Source organism: Pongo pygmaeus, chromosome 10, assembly GCF_028885625.2.
Source record: "Pongo pygmaeus isolate AG05252 chromosome 10, NHGRI_mPonPyg2-v2.0_pri, whole genome shotgun sequence".
NCBI lineage: Eukaryota > Metazoa > Chordata > Mammalia > Primates > Hominidae > Pongo > Pongo pygmaeus.
In genome coordinates, this window is record NC_072383.2 from 44,185,394 (window position 1) to 44,197,995 (window position 12,602).

Below are 12,602 nucleotides of genomic sequence, written 5' to 3' on the forward strand. Positions count from 1 at the left end.
GCTCTTCTTCAATCCCTTTGTCCTCTATATGATTTATTTATTTCTTCAACAAATATTTATTGGGTACTTACTCTGTGCCAGGCACCGTTCTAGGTTTTGGGAATCTAGTAATAAACAAAACAAACAAAATTTCCTGCTTTAGAGAGTTTACATTCTAGTGGAAGAAAAAATAACTAAGATAAATAATTAAAATATAAAGTAGATTAGGTAGTGACAAATACTGAAGAGAAAATCTAAAGCAGGAAGAGGTAATATGAAATTTTAGGGGGTGGCAAGGATTGACATTTTGGATAAGGTAGCCACTGAGAGAGTGGTGTTGAGTAAAGACCTGGAGAAAGTGAGGGGTGAGCTATATGCATATCTAGGGGGAAGCATCTCAGTCAAGGGAACAGCAAGTGTAAAGTCCCTGCAGTGAGGACATACCGTTTTGTCTCTGTGCCTTTGCCCTCTTCACAGTCCTGTCCTGTTATACCCTTCTCTTCCAAATTGCACTTCCTTCATAGTCTCTTCTATGAAGACTTCAAGGTCTCTTCTCTCACTTTCTCTCTCTCTCCCTCCCTCATTTTGTGTGTTTTTTTTGTTTTTTTTTTCATAAGGGCTTCCTTATTCACTATGGGATCTCTTCCCACTCCAGATTCTTGAAGTATGCTTTTGATTTGTACTGATCCTGTAAGGCTTAGGATAGACTCTCTTCTTAATTTTGTCATCTGTTTGTATTTACACCTGTATCTGTCTAATCAACTATGTGTAACCCATGAAGGACTGGGGCCATGTGCGTCCTGAAAAGGACGACAGAGAGCAAGGGTTCAACATGTTTCTTGATATCATTGCTGCTTTTAAAGATATGGGGTTTCACCTCACATTTAGAATTATGGTTGTGTTATATTTGGTAAATAGCCTCTTCTAGAGTTTTCAGGAGTGTGTCCAAAGGTCTTAGATCATTCCCTTGATGATGCCTCCCTCTTTTATTATCTGGCAAACTTTAAACAATGATTGGAAGTGAAAATCTAGAAAATTTCACCCCGGGAACAATTTTGAGCTGACTGTGACTTTCTAGAGCAATCCTTTGCAAAAAATTCTGAAGCTTTTTAATATGGAAGTTTTTTGGTAAATTAGTATGCTACTAGGATTTGTTTTTCAGTTTAACATTTTACTCTTCCTTGATATATTGATACCTATTTCTCTCTCTCTCTCTCTCTCTATATATATATATACACAAACACACACATACATATATGCATATATTTTTAATATATTTTATATGTGTGTATTATATCTGTTATGACATAATATGTATTATAACAAATTACGTTGGAATAAATAAATAATAGTGGCATAATAGTATTAAAATTAGCCACAAACAGATTGAACTCAATCATCAGGCAAGGACTGTTAGATGCACTATTAAACTATGCAAGCTACTATAATGAAATACTGGATGTATTTTTGATAGTTTCATATTATTCTTAGCAAAAGAAAAATTTAAGTGTAAGAAAAAATCTTTTTTTAGTTTAAGACATAGATGTTTGATCGTTAAAGACTCAAATCTGGGCTTCTCATATCTTCAGATAAGTTTCAGATCTTTTCTTTCATGACAGCCATTGCTGCCACTTATTCCTCCATGTGGCCTTTGTGAATGGTCATTTTTGGGGTGAGCCCTCTCATCACTGCAGCTTTGAGCTAAACATCCATCAGGAGAACCCGTTTCCACAGCCATGATAGGAAAATCGTATTGAGACTTTCAAAATTTTGTGCCATAGAGAGTTACTAAAAAAAAATCTTTGGATAGGTAAAGATATTTTCCGCCAAATGATTCCCAGGATTGGATGCCCAGTTGAAGCTATCTCAGTGATGTCATGTGAGGAAATGAAGCATATCAAGTTCAACCATGTTCTTAAGATTGCTTCATTGTTTCTACATTGGATTCCTGGAGCATTATCTCACACAAACTATTATCACTTCATTACTACTTCATTTGTCTCTCTAGTTACCCTTTAACCTTGTCTTTTGCCTTCCCTGCAGTGAGGGGGGGGAACTGGTCTTATTAACTTCATTCATTCATTTAACCAATATTTATTTGCACTTACGATATGCACTGGGGCTATGAAGATGAAATGACAGTTTCTGCTCTTGAAGACTCATAGGCTGCAGGAGAGATAGGCAGGTAATTCCAACGCAATATCGGGGCCACTGTGATGAAGGAGATATGAGTAATGAAAGCAGAAAGAAAAGAATGCTGTATGCCTGTATAGGTGGCACCCAGGGAAGGCTTCCCCAGAGAAAGCAGTGGTTAGTCAAAACTAAAAGTAACTAGGAATTTTCCAAGTGAGAGAAACTTTGGATGATAGGATATTTCCTTCTAGGAATTATGGGCTGGCTTATTCAAGGAATAGTGAGCTGTTTGGGATGGCTGGGGCTTAGCATGTAAGAAAGAATGGTAGAAGATGAAGCAGGATGAGTGGGCAGATACTCCTTTTTAATGGCATAGTATGTTTAGATTTTATCTTACAGGGAACATGAATAATGGAAAGATTTTAAGAAGGATAATGGCAAGAACATATTTGCATATAAGAGATAATTATTTTAGCATTTGGAAGATGGATTTTTAGGAAAGGTTGAGACTAGAGGCCAGAAAATTAATAGGTGACTGATAATAGTAAGTGCTGCAGCCAGATTAAAATCCAGATATCCTGGCTCCAAATCAGGAGGTCTCAACCACTATCTAGGTTGCCTTTCCTGTGCAGAGTTCATGAATAGAGTTCAGGAGGCAGTCTACTTGGGTTCAAAACCCTCTTCTGACCCTTAGAGGTGGTGAAATTATTGAAGGATCACTTAATCTTTCTTTGTTTCAGTCCCCTCATCTGTATAATGGGGAGAATATAAATATAGTACAACCTCATGGTGTGTGTGTCTGTGTGTGTGTGTGTGTGTGTGAAGATTAAGTGGAGAAATATTTATAAAGTTCTAATAATTGTGCTTGGCAAATAGCAACCACTGTGTAAATGTTGGCAGTGATGATGATGATGCTGGTGGTGATGGTGATGATGAAAATGATGTAGGCAACTTTGTCCCACAGCAGGTCCTAATGGAGGGAACTCAGCGGGATGTTCATCCCTGGAAACTGTGAGAACTGATCAGTTACTCTGGATAGGAAAGAGAAGTTATTTCTCAAATTCTCACTATGACCTTCACCGTCTATTGGCAGTGAGGTCTTCAGTGAGTTTCCAGATCTAGGTCCACCCATATCTAGAAGCAAGTTGAGCTTTCTCAAAAGGCAATACAAATGATTACTGACTATCTCCTGTTGCAGGGTTCTCAAACATTGGAATGCATCAAAAACACCTGAAGAGTTTGTTTAAACATAGATTTCTGCGTTCCAACTCCAGAATTTGTGATTCAATAGATTCAGAGTAGGATCCAAGAATTTGCTCTTCTAACACGTTTGAGGGTGATGCTGATGCTGCTGGTCCTGTCTGGGGTCCACACTTGGAGAACTCCTGCCCTGTTATGTGCTCTACTACCTTGCATTAAAGAAAATGAATAAGACTCAGTGTTCCTGGTTTCCTGCTGCCTCCCAAACTGTCTGCTGAACAACCCCTGATTTCCTCACTGTTTCAGATGCACTGGCTCTGTAGGCTCCCAGGATATGTGTGCTGCATGGATCTCTTCTCATCTATATAACCTCATCCATATAACTAAGAGATTGAACCAAATCCCCAGGCCTACTGAATAAGAAATCAGAGTTAAGGCCGCCATGGGAGAGGTGAGTACATCAGAAGCCAATCTCGTGTGATCCTGCCATTCATTTCTCTATTGCCCCACTGGAATCATTTGTTGAAGTGTCCATCACTCTGTGTTTGTGGAGAAAACAGGCAACTCTCTCTGACATTTTCTGTTGTGATTTTGATTTTCCATCCCATAGTTAACTAGTTTAAAGGAGCACAAACCAAAGGTTGTCACCATCGCTAATCTTTGCAATGATTAACTAATTAACATAATGATTGCAAAATGAACTATTTTCACAACTCAGTGATTCTGATAACTGTGGTTAGCTTGGGTATCATGTGTGTGTGCATGTATGTGTGTGTGTGTGTGTGTGTGAGAGAGAGAGAGAGAGATTCTCTAACTCTGATTTCCAGGATTGGCTTCTGTCACTTGGCACACTTGCTGACTGCACCTGTTTACAACATCGGGCTACAGGAAGAGTCCTGGAATGGAAGCCTGATGAAAATGACTGGGTAATTCTTAGGATGAAATAGGAGAAGAAATGTAAGACATTTGGGGTTGGCAAGCAGGCACCCTACCAGTTTTTAGATGGGGCTGATAGGATTTCAATGGCATGTTACATAACCACCCTCTAAAGGGACAGAATGTACATTTCAGTGGCAGAAAAAGAGAAGCACTCTGTTCTACTATGGTTAATTGTTATTAATAATTTAAATGTTGCTTTATCATATTACATATTTCTGCTTACATCCAATGACTTACATAAAAAAATCCTTAGATCCTAGATTTTTGGACTAAGTAATCTTTTTTTTAAAAAAAAAAAAAAAGCATAAAAGCTCTAATTGAATCCTTGCAATTTTTTTTATTGGGATTTATTAGAATGTCTCTTTTTGAAGCTTTCAAATATATTAGAATAATAAAAATAAATATTAATCTTAGCAACATACTGGTTTTGATGGCAGACCATCTGTATTTTTTTTATTTTTTTATTTTTTTATTTTTTATTTTTTATTTTATTTTATTATTATTATACTTTAAGTTTTAGGGTACATGTGCAAAATGTGCAGGGTTGTTACATATGTATACATGTGCCATGTTGGTGTGCTGCACCCATTAACTCGTCATTTAGCATTAGGTATATCTCCTAATGCTGTCCCTCCCCCCTCCCCCTACCCCACAACAGTCCCCGGAGTGTGATGTTCCCCTTCCTGTGTCCATGTGTTCTCATTGTTCAATTCCCACCTATGAGTGAGAACATGCGGTGTTTGGTTTTCTGTCCTTGTGATAGTTTGCTCAGAATGATGGTTTCCAGTTTCATCCATGTCCCTACAAAGGACATGAACTCTTCATTTTTTATGTGTGCATAGTATTCCATGGTGTATATGTGCCACATTTTCTTAATCCAGTCTATCGTTGTTGGATATTTGGGTTGGTTCCAAGTCTTTGCTATTGTGAACAGTGCCACAGTAAACATACGTGTGCATGTGTCTTTATAGCAGCATGATTTATAGTCCTTTGGGTATATACCCAGTAATGGGATGGCTGGGTCAAATGGTATTTCTAGTTCTAGATCCCTGAGGAATCGCCACACTGACTTCCACAATGGTTGAACTAGTTTACACTCCCACCAACAGTGTAAAAGTGTTCCTATTTCTCCACATCCTCTCCAGCACCTGTTGTTTCCTGACTTTTTAATGATTGCCATTCTAACTGGTGTGAGATGGTATCTCATTGTGGTTTTGATTTGCATTTCTCTGATGCACAGTGTTGGTAAGCATTTTTTCATGTGTTTTTTGGCTGCATAAATGTCTTCTTTTGAGAAGTGTCTGTTCATGTCCTTCGCCCACTTTTTGATGGGGTTGTTTGTTTTTTTCTTGTAAATTTGTTTGAGTTCATTGTAGATTCTGGATATTAGCCGTTTGTCAGATGAGTAGGTTGTGAAAATTTTCTCCCATTTTGTAGGTTGCCTGTTCACTCTGATGGTAGTTTCTTTTGCTGTGCAGAAGCTCTTTAGTTGAATTAGATCCCATTTGTCAATTTTGGCTTTTGTTGCCATTGCTTTTGATGTTTTAGACATGAAGTCCTTGCCCATGCCTATGTCCTGAATGATATTGCCTACGTTTTCTTTTAGAGTTTTTATGGTTTTAGGTCTAACATGTAAGTCTTTAATCCATCTTGAATTAATTTTTGTCTAAGGTGTAAGGAAGGGATCCAGTTTCAGCTTTCTACATATGGCTAGCCAGTTTTCCCAGCACCATTTATTAAATAGGGAATCCTTTCTCCATTGCTTGTTTTTGTCAGGTTTGTCAAAGATCAGATGGTTGTAGATATGCGGCATTATTTCTGAGGGCTCTGTTCTGTTCCATTGGTCTATATCTCTGTTTTGGTACCATTACCATGCTGTTTTGGTTACTGTAGCCTTGTAGTATAGTTTGAAGTCAGGTAGGGTGATGCCTCCGGCTTTGTTCTTTTGGCTTATGATTGACTTGGCAATGCGGGTTCTTTTTTGGTTCCATATGAACTTTAAAGTAGTTTTTTCCAATTCTGTGAAGAAAGTTGTTGGTAGCTTGATGGGGATGGCATTGAATCTATAAATTACCTTGGGCAGTATAGCCATTTTCACGATATTGATTCTTCCTACCCATGAGCATGGAATGTTCTTCCATTTGTTTGTATCCTCTTTTATTTCATTGAGCAGTGGTTTGTAGTTGTCCTTGAAGAGGTCCTTCACATCCCTTGTAAGTTGGATTCCTAGGTATTTTATTCTCTTTGTAGTAATTGTGAATGGGAGTTCACTCATGATTTGGCTCTCTGTCTGTTATTGGTGTATAAGAATGCTTGTGATTTTTGCACATTGATTTTGTATCCTGAGACTTTGCTGAAGTTGCTTATCAGCTTAAGGAGATTTTGGGCTGAGACAATGGGGTTTTCTAGATATACAATCACGTTGTCTGCAAACAGGGACAATTTGGCTTCCTCTTTTCCTATTTGAATACCCTTTATTTCCTTCTCCTGTCTAATTGCCCTGGCCAGAACTTCCAACACCATGTTGAATAGGAGTGGTGAGAGAGAGCATCCCTGTCTTTTGCCAGTTTTCAAAGGGAATGCTTCCAGTTTTTGCCCATTCAGTATGATGTTGGCTGTGGGTTTGTCATAGATAGCTTTTATTGTTTTGAGATACGTCCCATCAATATCTAATTTATTGAGAGTTTTTAGCATGAAGCGTTGTTGAATTTTGTCAAAGGCCTTTTCTGCATCTATTGAGATAATCATGTGGTTTTTGTCTTTGGTTCTGTTTATATGCTGGATTACATTTATTGATTTGTGTACGTTGAACCAGCCTTGCATCCCAGGGATGAAGCCCACTTGATCATGGTGGATAAGCTTTTTGATGTGCTGCTGTATTCGGTTTGCCAGTATTTTATTGAGGATTTTTGCATCAGTGTTCATCAAGGATATTGGTCTAAAATTCTCTTTTTTGGTTGTGTCTCTGCCCGGCTTTGGTGTCAGGATGATGCTGGCCTCATAAAATGAGTTAGGGAGGATTCCCTCTTTTTCTGTTGGTTAGAATATTTTCAGAAGGAATGGTACCAGCTCCTCCTTGTACCTCTGGTAGAATTAGGCTATGAATCCATCTGGTCCTGGACTTTTTTTGGTTGGTAAGCTATTGATTATTGCCAGACCATCTGTATTTAGTAGTGGCAAATACCGAGTTCCTACTAGGTCAAGGTATAGCACTAGGTCCTGGGGAGGTTAAAAAAATGTTCTTGCCTTTTTACCAGTTAATAAAGAAATGAAACAATTACACGTTTATAATGCAAATTGAATATTTAAAATATCCAATAGATATATAATGCCATGGAGGTTGAGTAAAGGCAGTGCTTTTATCTGATTGTGAGGATTTGGAGGAATCCTAGGGAAGGGTGTGGAGCACAGAGTTTTGACAGGAGTGGCTGGAGGAGGGGCCATCTATTCTGGAGTAAAGAAAGGTGATATTTTGGCTCTGTGCAGAGTCACTGAAGGACAATTATGATGAAGCTGGTTCTTGAAATACTTCTTGTTCCCACTAGAGCCTGCCTACTGACTCCCACAGACGTCTTGTCTTAGAAGATGTGTTACACCAGGCCGGGCATGGTGGCGCATGCCTGTAATCCCAGCACTTTGGGAGGCTGAGGTGGGTGGATCACCTGAGGTCAGGAGTTCGAGACCAGCCTGACCAACATGGAGAAACCCCATCTCTACTAAAAATACAAAAATTTAGCCAAGCGTGGTGGTGCATGCCTGTAATCCCAGCTACTTGGGAGGCTGAGGCAGGAGAATCGCTTGAACTGGGAGGTGGAGGTTGCAGTGAGCTGAGATCATGTCATTACACTCCAGCCTGGGCAACAAAAGTGAGACTCCATCTAAAAAAAAAAAAAAGAAGATGTGTTATACCTTAGAACTCACTCTATGTGAAATGACTGTCACATAGTGAGAGGCTGTCACAATGGCCAGGCTTCAGGATGGGTTCATTTCCTCCATTCTCTTGTGCTCTCCTTAAATCATTCCAAGTGTCAAAATTAGTGTTTTCAGAGGAATTGACATGTCAACTGGTAGCTTATTGAAACCGGTTGTCATTACAATAAACATTGCTAGCATTACGATAAACCTAGAAATACTGGGCTTCTGCCATCTCTCAGAATGAGAGTCAGGTAGGTGTGAAAGTTAATTAAGAAAGGTTTGTATTTGAGGTTGGGGAGGCATTGGCCATACAGTGCAAAGAAAGTATAAGTGAAGGGATGTGAGATATAGAGATCATCAGGGCTGAAGCTGAAATGTTGGTGTTGCTTTTTAGAAGTGAGGTTTGTCTGTAGTAAGCATGCTTTTTATGACCAATATTTTTGCTATGTAAAGCTTAGAAAAAGCTTTTCCTACATAATATGTGAGTGAGATCACTTCAGAAGTAACTCAGGAAATTCTTTTTCCCATAAAAGTTGGAACTGAGATTGTTTCTGGCTATTCCCCACAAAGGAGTGACGTAGTTTACAGAAGAAATGGTTTACAGGATAACTATAAATCCCCACAAAACTTGTTATTTCCATCCATATCAACAGGAAGACACTCAGCAGCACATTTCTGCCTTGAATCAATTCCCAGTAGAGTTAGAAGGCCAAACTACTGCAGGCTGAAAAGCACCTGAATGGTGGACATTGTGTCAAGAAAGGTGGTAAACCCTACTCTCGGACTGAGATGAGGGCAAGGATAAGTGTGCATTCTTCAGAAAAGGCTCCAGGGATCATCTGGAAGAAGAGAAGTTATGGGTCATGCTTTACCATCTCAGGCTTGTGGACATTTCTCATATTTACGTAACAAAGTCTTTATATCAATATTAGCTTTTCTATGTACCAATTTGTTTCTAATTTAAAACAAGCAAGTATAGAAACTTATTATTGACTAGTCTTGGCTACTAGATATGTCTTTAGGTGCTCTTCATGGAGGTAGAGTAAGAAACAACAACAACAACAACAACAACAACAAAAGATGGGGCACTATCAGACACCAGTCTTTCCCATTAACTCTTTCTGCACTTCACCTTAAGGCTTAAATGTATTCTCTAAGCTTCATTTAATTTTTTTAATGCAAACATCCAGTGTCGGTGCTTCTTTTTACTAATTTGATAGTGATGTTAGAAATTATTGTGTATCACTCTAAGATACTTTCCTAAAAAATAGACTAGTTTTAGAGTAGTTTTAGTTAGGTTGAGTGGAAGATACAGAGATTTCTCATATACCCACTGTCCCCACATATGCAGTTTCCCCTATTATCAACATCCTCTCTGCATCCATACACAGGGTACATTTGTTGCAATTGATAAATATACATTATTATCACCCAAAGCTCATAGTTTACATTAGGGTTCACTCTTGGTGGTGTACATTTTATAGGTTTGGGCAAATGTATAATGACATGTATTTGTCATTATAGTAACACAGTGAGTAGTTTTACTGTCCTAAAAATCCTCTGTGCTCTGCCTTTTCATGCCTCCCTCCTCCCTAACCACTGATTATGTTACTATCTCCATTGTTTTGCCTTTTATAAAATGTCATATAGTTGAAATCTTACAGTATATAGCCTTTTCAGATGGGTTGATTGATGGCTTGTTAAATCAATCAATAGATCTATGTTGATCTTTAGATTCTTATGTCTTGACAATATTGAGTCTCCCTATCCATGAACATAGAATGTCTCTCCATTCATTTAATTCTTTCATTTCTTTCATCAGAGTTTTATAGTTTTTCTCAAATAGATCTTGTAAATATTTAGTTAAATATATACCTAAGTATTTCATTTTGGGGGTACTACACTGAATATAATTCCTTTGTCTGGAAGTACCACAGTTTATTTATTTATTTATCTACTTAAGGAAATCTTGGTTGCTTCCAAGGTTTAACAATTATAAACAAAGTTTCTATGACCAGCCATATGCAGGTTTTTGTGTAGACAAAAATTTTTAACTCCTTTGGGCAAATACGAACAAGAGTGATTGCTAGATCATGTAGTAAGAGTATGTTTAATTTTGTAGAAAACTGCCAGACTGTCTTCCAAAGTGGCTGTACCATTCTGCATTGCCACCAGCAATGAATGAGAGTACCTGTTGCCTCACATCCTCACCAGCAACTGGTGTTGTCAGTGTTCTGGATTTGGGCCATTTTAATAGGTGTGTATTTGTAGCTCCTTGTTTGAATTTGCATTTTCCTGATAACATATAATGTGCAGCACCTGTTCATATGCATATTTACCATCTGTATATCTTCTTTGGTGAGGTGTCTGTTCTTGTCTTTGGCCCAGCTTTTAGTTGGGTTGTTTTTTTTGTTATTGTTAAGTTTTAAGAGTTCTTTATATATTTTGGATAACATTTCTTTATCAGATATCAGATATATCTTTGCAAATATTTTCTCACAGTCTGTGACTTGACTTTTTATTCTCTTGACAAAGTCCTTCACAGAGAAGAACACTTTAATTTTAATCAAGTTCAGCTTATCAATTCTTTATTTTATGGATTGTACTTTTGGCATTGGGATACAAAGTGGTGTTTAGATAAAAATTTATCACCAAACCCAAGATCATCCAGATATTTTCCTATGTTGTCTTCCAGAAGTTTTATGGTTTTGCATTTTACATTTATGTTTGTGATATGTTTTGAGTTCATTTTGTAAAGGGTGTAAAGTCTGCATCTAGGTTATTCTACTTCTTTTTTTTTGCATAGGGATGTTCAGTTTTTCCAGCATAATTTGTTGAAAAAATTATCTCTGCTACACTGTGTTGCCTTTATCCATTTTTCAAAGGTCAGTTGCCTATATTACACGGTTCTATGTTTGAGCTCTCTATTCTGTTCTATTTATCTATTTGCCTGTTTTTTTCTCCAATAACATATTCTCTTGATTACTGTAGACTTATAAGTCTTGAAGTCAGGTAATATCAGTCCTTTGACTTTATTATTCTCCTTCAATATTGCATTAACTCTGCTGGATGTTTTTGCCTCTCTATATAAACTTTAGAATTAGTTTGTTGATATCCACAAAATAACTTGCTGGGAGTTTAATTGAGATTGCATTGAATTTGTAGATCAAGTTGGGAAGAACTGACATCTTGGCAATATTGAATCTTCCTATTCATGAATATGGAATAGCTCTCTATTTATTTAATTCTTCTTTGATTTCTCTTATCTGAGTTTTGCAGTTTTTCTCATACAAATCTTGTATATTTTAGTTAAATGTATACTTAATTTTTTCAGTTTTGTGAGTGCTACTGTAAATGGTACTGTGTTTTAAATTTCACATTCCACTTGTTCATTGTTGATATATGAGAAAGTGATTGTGTGTTACATTTGTGTCTTGCAACCTTGCTATAATCACTTATTAATTCCAGGAGTTTTGTTAGTTGATTTTTTCTGATTTTCTACATAGATGATCATGTCACCTATGAACAAAGACTGTTATACTACTTCCTTCCTAATCAGTAGTATACTTCTATTTCTTTTTCTTCTCTTATTGCCCTAGCTAGAACTTCCAGTATAAAATTGAAAAAGAGTGGTGAGGGGAAATATCTTGCTTTGTTCCTGACCTTAGAGGGATGCTTTCCTCAAAGTTTCTTAGAATTAAGTGTGATGGGAATTGTGGTTCCTTGTAGAAGTTCTTTATCAAATTGAGGCTATTCCCCTCTATTCCTTGTCTATTGAGTTTTGTTTTGTTTTTTGATATGAATCAGTGTTGGATTTTGAAAAAATGTTTTTTCTACATCTATTGATATGATCATGTGATTTTTTTTCTTTAGCCTTTTGATGTGATGAATTGTACTAATTTATTTTTGCAAATTGAACCAGCCTTTTATGCATGGGATAAATCCCACTTGGTTATGGTATATAATTCATTGCATACATTGTTGGGTTTGATTTGCTAATATTTTGCTGAGGATTTTTGCATCAGTGTTCATGAGATATATTGGTCTGTAGTATTTTTTTTTCTTGTAATGTCATTATCAGTTTGGTATTATGGGAATGCTGGCCTCAAAGAGTTAGGAAAGATATATTAGAAAAGAAGACAGACCTAACATCAATTATCCAAGCTGTCACCTTAAGGAACTAGAAAAAGAAGAAAAAATAAATCCAAAATAAGCACAAGAAAAGAAATAATAAAACTTATTGCATAAATTAATGAAATTGAAAACAGAAAATCAATAAACAAAGTCAATGAAACCAGAAGCTATTTCTTTGAAAACATTAATAAAATTGATAAGCCCCTTGCCAGGCTAAGCAAAAAGAGAAAAAACATAAATGACTAATATCACAAATAAAAGAGGGACATAGCTGCTTCTATCTTCTGAAAGAGATTTTTCAG

At 37.0% G+C, this 12,602-nt stretch overlaps 1 long non-coding RNA gene across 1 annotated transcript in view; it reads left to right on the top strand.

Moving 5' to 3' along the window:
* LOC129010238 (uncharacterized) overlaps positions 1–12,602 on the top strand; it is a 247,780-nt gene that overhangs the window by 189,954 nt on the left and 45,224 nt on the right. The window contains exon 5 of the long non-coding RNA XR_010127792.1: positions 3,619–3,763. This is a non-coding gene — a long non-coding RNA (uncharacterized LOC129010238). The remainder of the gene's footprint in view (positions 1–3,618; positions 3,764–12,602) is intronic.